Below are 7,405 nucleotides of genomic sequence, written 5' to 3' on the forward strand. Positions count from 1 at the left end.
GCGCCGCCGCGCCGCGCATGCGCACTGCCGTCGCCGCCGCCACCGCCGCCGCCTGCTTGGCTACCAGCCACCCGTCGCGGACTAGGGTGATGGGCCTACTGTGTGCAGCCGTCGGTGGAGCTAAGCTGACCCGCCTCACTCAGCCCGCCTGTTTGATGCTGAGAACACCCAGGCAGGAAGGAGCAAATGTTAGCTCAAAATGTTTGAACCTGGAGTAGAGCCCCCTGAGTCGATCCTAATTGGACATTAGGGGACGGTACTTTAGGCGCCCTGGACACAGGGTGCCCTGTCAGAATGAGAAAAGAGAGCGAAAACTCAACAATCATTGAACCCCACAGACTCTGGACCGAAGAAAACGTACGCTCATGTGTGCAGCCGGAGAGTGGTAACAGCCAACTCAAGTCACGTCGAACTACAGATCCCACAATACAACGGGGGAAGGACGTGCCTTTCCAAGGCCTGAAACCCGACTCCTGAAGGAGTGTACACTACAAGGGACGCTGGGATTTGTAGTCAAATGTTCCACATTGAGCCGGAACTTACACCCACCCACCCCCAACCCGGTGCCACTTCTTACAGTCCAAACATCCGATTCCACGTCAATAGAAGGCACTTGGATTGCACATTTTAGAACTTTTTCACCTACAGGCATATGCTAGCAAAACTTACAGGCTTCCTGGCCTCTGACAGACATTTAGACAACATTTATTGAGTTTCTGTAAGTGTTAGAACCTAACAGCCATTCACCCGACTTCACAGAACTTAAAATTTTATTGTGCTACTTTATTCTGGAGCTCAGAAATGAAGTACGTCTTCGGCAAAGACATGGAGGTAAAAGGGGAGGGGTGCAACTTGATTACAGTAAGAAATTGCAAATCCTGTGTATGTTGTTTATTTATTTAGTTTGTATTCCACTGAGTCCAGTTAATGCTGGAATATTGCCTTATCTTTTGGGCCTGATTTTGTAGAAATTGTCATAATTTCAGTGGGCTGATGAATACACCTGTCGTGACATAGCCAGAAGACAGCATCTCAGAACACTCTTTCCCGTCCCAGGGCTCTTACATTCTCTCCACCCCATCTTCTTTAATGTTCCCGGAGCTGGGGGCTGGGGAGTGGATATAGATGTCCCTTTTAGGGCTGAGCACTGTCACCTATTCTCGGCAGGTTTTGTAAATAATGGAATCCACCTCTAGGTGGAGACTGTCCTTGGCTCCTCCCTTGATTAATCTAGTGGGATATAGGTCAGGGACTTGGCCACGGGATCACCCCTAGGAAGGTGGAATCAATTTAAGACAATGTCATTTTTCTTCCAGAATCTAGGGTGTCATTCCCTAGAAGCCACCATGAGGTTCAGGCAGACCCAGGTAAATTTTTTCTAGCTGGAGACCAAGAATGCTTTTACATTCCCTAACTACCTCTTTGAGCTTCCTTGTCCTCCAAAGTTCCCCTTCCGGTCGTGTTCCACGCCTGTTTCTCTGCTTCAGGCTCATCCTCCTGGCTGTTTCCGGTTTTACAACTGGCCAGTCCTAGTTTTCCTAGTTCTTGAGGTGCTGTCTGTGTCCAAATTTAAATTATTTTATTAATGAGACTAAGAACCCTGGAAGGGGGCTTCTATTTCCTCGGAGTCGTATGGTGGCTCTTCGGGGACTTCCCCGAGACTTCTTAACTGCCTTTTAATTCCTTTCTTTAAAAGACTTGCTTACTTTTACTTCTGTGTGTGTACGCTCGTGTAAGTTTATGTGCCACCATGAGTGTGAAGGTTCCTAAACAGGCCAGAAGGTATCAGGTCACCTGCAACTGGACTTAGAGGTGATTGGGAGCCGTTTCACATGGATTCTGGAAACCTAAACTGGAGCCCCTTGCAAGAGCAGCAAGTGCTCTTGACAGCCAGACCGTCTCTCACAAAACAACAACGAGTCCTAAACATCAGCTTTCACATGAAGAATGAGTTTCCACAGTGTTAGAACTAGTCAATTTCATTGAAAGGGTTGAATGTTTAAGGTGGGCTGGCCAACTAACACATGAGGAAGGTTGGAAAGAGCACTAATCTCTGCATATAAAAAGACAGTTAGACAGCAGTTTAACAACATGTGCATTTAGCAAAATAGCAGTCATGGGCTCCCTACGTGGGGCCTGTAACCTCCTCTTTCCTCCATAGGGCCATGGACTTTTGACAAGGTTGGAGCAGGTCTCAGAGCCACTCAGAAAGCAGCTGATTCTCCCTGTAGCTTATATGCCTCTTGCATCCTTAGGCACATGTTGCCCAAACCCTATATTTCAGAACAGCCCTTCTCTATGGATGGTTTCATTTGTACACTACTGACTACCTATGATGTAGGTATTCGACGGATGCCAATATGTCAGTAGTTTTCTTTGTTTTTAAAGGAGACTCTAGATTTCAGGTCTTGCAAGGAAAACACTTCTCCCAATGATCCCTTTAAAATTAGGTTTTAAGTGGAAAAAAAAAAAGTCTAATAACAGAAGTGATTTGAATTCCCCAGATTGGGGTTTGGAGAGATGGCTCAGTGGTTAAGAGCACTGACTGCTCTTCCAGAGGACCTGGGTTCAATTCCCAGCACCCACATGGTCTGTGACTCCATCCACTTCCAGGGGGTCTGATGACCTCACACAGACATACATGCAGCTAAACCAACAATGCACATAAAACCACAATGAGCCCTAAACGTCAGGTTTTAGATGAAGAATGAGTTTCCCCAGTGTTAGAACTAGTCAATTTCATTGACAGGGTTGAATGCTTAAGGCGGGCTGGCCAATCAACACGTTTTCTCTTATCCAAACGAGTTAATGAAGTGGTAAAATTTAAGAAAATAAATATTTGTGAAGATAAATTCAGTACCTACCTTATTGAGACCTGTTTGCTTCCCAGCAACAAGCCTGTTTTATTAAAACACAGCTATAGTTCACTACCGCTTATTTGTACTCAGTCATAACCAATAGCCCTCTTCACTGGTTTTTATTATCTCAACATATATTTACTGGGTCATAATTTCCCAAGGGCCAGGACTTCTAATATAAACTGCTTAGTAACCCAGTGGACCTCTGCCAAAAGTAGACAAAGGCAGTTCCTCTATTTGCAAAGCAGACTGGCTTGAACTGTTAAGTTTGACTAAAATGTCATCATTTTAGTTACTTTTAAAGCCCCCCTTTTATGAGGACTATATGACTTATCAGGCTCCTTGTCTTGTGCTCACTAACGAGGACTTGTGATTTCCATTTGTCGTATGGGCTAACTATCACATAGGTAAACAAGGAGATAGGTAAGGTTAACAGAAGCCCTGGGGAACTTGACTATCTCGTAGGTTTCTTCAACAGTGGAGCAAAAGGAGTGATCGGAGCTTTGGTAGATTCAGGGGCCGAGAAAAACTGCCTGCAGTCCTCAGGATTCAGAGGCAAATAATGAAAGGAAAAGGACACAGTGACAAGCTGGGGGGAGGGGAGGTGGGGGGGCACTCAGTCTTATTTGTTAGACCAGCTCTCCTGTAGCTCATGTTGGCCATGTGCTCTTGGCGCTTCTGCTTCCACTGTCAGCAGGGGCTGCGGCTGTGTAACTCTGCCAAGCATGGCTGGGGAGAGTTAAATTCAAAAAAAGACATACAGAATAAAGAGTTAGTGATTTATTGGTCAAAATAGTGTTATTTAGAAAGATGTGGGTCTCCAGACCAGCAGCATCTGCCCCAGGAACTTCTGGTGTGGGGCCTAGCAATTTGTTTTCACTAGCCACTTGGGGTACCACCCTGTGGAATGATAGAGTCCAGAGCCGGGTGGTAATTTGGTTTTTTCCAAATGCTTCAGAGCTATCCTTTAAGATGATTTAAGGTGGGTCCCACAATAGTATGTACTTATGTAGGCGTGTACTTACCTACTTATAGTGGAGAGGTTTGAGGCTTGGTCTCATTACATAGTCCTGGCTGTCCTTGAATTCACTATGTAGACCAGGCTGTCCCAGAACTCACATAGATTCACTGCATCTGCCTCCCAAGTGCTGTGATTAAAGGTGTACACCACCACTCAGGCTTTACAATATAATTTATGTTGTGAGTTTGTTCTAGTGGTTCTCTGCCTTCCTAATACAGTTCCTCGTGTTGTGGTAATCACCAACTTTAAAATTATTTTTGTTGCTACTTCATAACTGTAATTTTGCTACTGTTATGAATCATAATGTAAATATCTGTGTCTTCTGATGGTCTTAGGCCACCTTTGAATCCCCCAAAGGGTTAGCCACAGGTTGAGAACCTCTGCAAACAGTGATAGATTTCCTACCACTGCATAGAAAGGAGTGTTGCATCTCCTTGGTTTCTCACTTGGAAAGCTATCCACTCAGTCTTTCAAACTTAAGTTGCAATAATGCTGAAATCATTTTTCTACTGTGGTTAAATACAGACGCCAAAATGTGTTGTTTTGACTGTGCAGTTCAATCGCATTGATTTACATTCAGGCAGGAAACTTTTTTTTTTAAGCGGGGGCTTCCCTTCTTTGAGTATTTTGGGGCCAACCAGCCTGTCAATGGCAAGTCTGCGGCTCCCCCGGGTGGGTTGGGCGCAGCCCAGAAGCTCAACGCTGCCCTCTGCCGAGCATCCGGGAGATGGCGGTGGTGCAGGGCCGCGCGGGGCCAGCGAGGGGAGCTGCAGGGCAGCTTTTCCAGGGAAAGCGGCTGGTCGTCCCCACTAGAAGCCACTCTGCCTTTTGTTTGTTTTGCTGCCGGAGGCCGCGGAGCGGCGGGTTCCTGCTGGATGCCACGCGCTGACGGGTGTGGACTTGCCGGGTTCGCCCGCTCGGATCCCACTGCCCTTGCCTGCCGGGCCCTCTCGGGTGCACGCGCCGCCGGGCCGCGATCGCCGCCAGTAAGTGGGGCTGGGGCTAGGGCTGGAGGGCTGCACCGCGACCTGTCGCTGGGTGCTGGGCGGTACCGGCTGACCCGAGCGAACTCATGGCCGGGAAGGCTAGGGGCTGTGGCTTCTCAGTGGACCCGCCACGGTCTTGTGGGTCTCCTTTGCCGAGAAAACTCCCGAGCCCGGGGCTTTTGATGGGTGTGTTTATCTTTCAGTCTGAAGGAGCGGAGCACCCTGGCCGACTTGAAACCTCTTGCGGGTGGGTTTGTGGGTGGATGGGTGCTGTGGATTTGGGATTATCATTTGCCTAACTAGGCCCTTGTCCGTCCCACCCGGGTCTGAGCAGCACACTTGCTCGCAACCATTTTACTCAAGATTATCTTTTACTCCAGCTTCTTTCTTTCCACTCCAACCAGATGTTTGGAAGAGGATGTTGAAAGATTTTTTTTTTTTCAGAACGTTTATTTTTTATTGTTAACCGTTTAAAAGTTTGATAGTAGCATGTATGGCTTGTACAGAAGGTAAAAGTAATGCATCTTTCTGCAGAGGAATGTATTCATTTCCATTTATTACTAAGGAATGGCTTTTACTAAGTCTGAGGGAGATTCCACCCTGGATTTTGCCCACCTGACTGATATCTAAGCTAGCAACACTGTTTTTTGTTTATTTGTTTGTTTTATAATTTTGAGCCCAGCACTCTTTGTAATGAGAGGAGTTTGATAGTTAACAGTTTTCATTTCACCCATTTCCTGGTGAGTCGGGGGCTTCCAGGTGTGTCTCAATAATGAATGGAGCTGCATATGAAATTCTTAAAGAGCTTTAAATCAGTGTAGTTGACATATAAATTATTTGCAAGACCTGTGCCTTGACTTTGTGTGTAACTGTTACAGAAGCTAATGTATGCATAAATATGCACATCTGAAATAGTTTCTGAACAATTTGGTAGATTCTCTAAGACCCTCTACTAACCTAGACTTGGAGAACACTGTAAGTCCGAGCAGAACCAAGGACAGTGCTGGGAGTGTTTAACTTAGGATGACATCCCGTGGACCCCCTGCCTCTAGGGGGCAGCCTTCCAGTGCCCACACACACACACACACACATTGCTTTCCTTTCCACTTTGCCTTGTCCCTTTCTTCAGTCACACTGGTAACTGAGTGGGAAGAGGGCAGCTTCAATTCTTAATGAGACCAACCAGTTTCCCATAATGGAGGCGCGTGCTGTGGGGTCCAAGAAGCCTGCCCGAGTAGGCGTCCTTGCCAAAGGAACTGAGCACATATACTAGTCACAAAGAATCTTTTCTCCTACCGAAATGTCCTCCCTCTGTGCCATGCGCAATTGCTGACAGGATAAGGGGTTGGCCGTTAGGAAAGTGGAGCCTCACTGACTGAGTGTCCACTCACTCTCTCAGAGCCCTTCTCACAGACTCCCTGTTCTGTTCTGGTTTTCCCTCACAGCTTTCTAAGTTTCCTGACAAATCAGGGGGTTGTTTCAATTTTCAAGCATTTGAATTCTCTTCAGCCATTTTCCCTCCATCAGTGAGTCACCAAGACCTTTGAAGTATGTTTCATATAGTCTCTTCCTTCTGCATCTAATCTAGATCTTGCCCTTCCCTTCCTGCAGCCTGAAACATTGGAGCCACCTTGTCGCCAGCCCCCCAGGCCTGTTAGTGAGCCCTCTCGAACGTTTGCCCTCTCTGTTCTCTTCCTCTGCTTCCCGGCTAAGTCTTTCACATGGTCACTTTTTGTTATATCTCCTGGCCATTCGACCTTTAGTTCATCCATTGTGTCAGTTCTTCACTAATCCACCTGAGTTTTCAAGTCCATTCGTAATGAGCCTCAGCCTTCACATCTAAATTCTTTGCACTCAGTGTCTTACTGTGGGGGCGACTCCTTCCCCCAAATGGAGATCATCTTACTCGCTTTAGAGCCTCTCTTTATCCTCCATACTCCCCTGTGCTAACAGTACCCATCTCTGGGGGGAGGAAATCCTCTTGTGTGTTTGTAAATACATTCCCGTGTGTATGCAGGTGTATGCGCTTGCATGTGTGTGGCCAGAGGTCGACACTGGTTTTCTTCCTTGGTCACTGTCTTACATTTGGGAACCGTGTCTCACTGGCTCCATTAGGTTACAAGTGAGGCTGTGTCTTGCCTCAGCTTGTATGTGGGTGCCGGGGATTTAACTTGGGTCTTTATGCTTGCACAGCCGATACATTATCCATTCCCAAGTCCCGTGAGTCTTTCTGTCGTTGTCACTACTCATTTCTTTCCTTTTTCCTAAAAGTCTTGAAATATTTGTTCCCCAGCCTGTCCTTATACTGTCCTCTCATTGGCTTAGGTTATTTTAAGTTTCTTGAGGCCAGGAACCGTATTTTATGGATGGCAATCTGTCTTTCTGGTTTCAGAGTCAGGCAGAATTCTGGTTGGGCTTGGCATTACTCTTTAGTCACACAGCTGTGTCAGATTCTAACAGGCCAGTAGTCGCGTGAAGATGGTCCACAGGGCCTACTCAGTAATGGCCGACCATGGTGTGCTTCCCCCTTTGCAGCTACT

This window comes from Mus caroli, unplaced genomic scaffold (genome assembly GCF_978045245.1).
Source record: "Mus caroli unplaced genomic scaffold, Mus_caroli_1 scaffold_11, whole genome shotgun sequence".
Classification (NCBI taxonomy): Eukaryota; Metazoa; Chordata; class Mammalia; order Rodentia; family Muridae; genus Mus; species Mus caroli.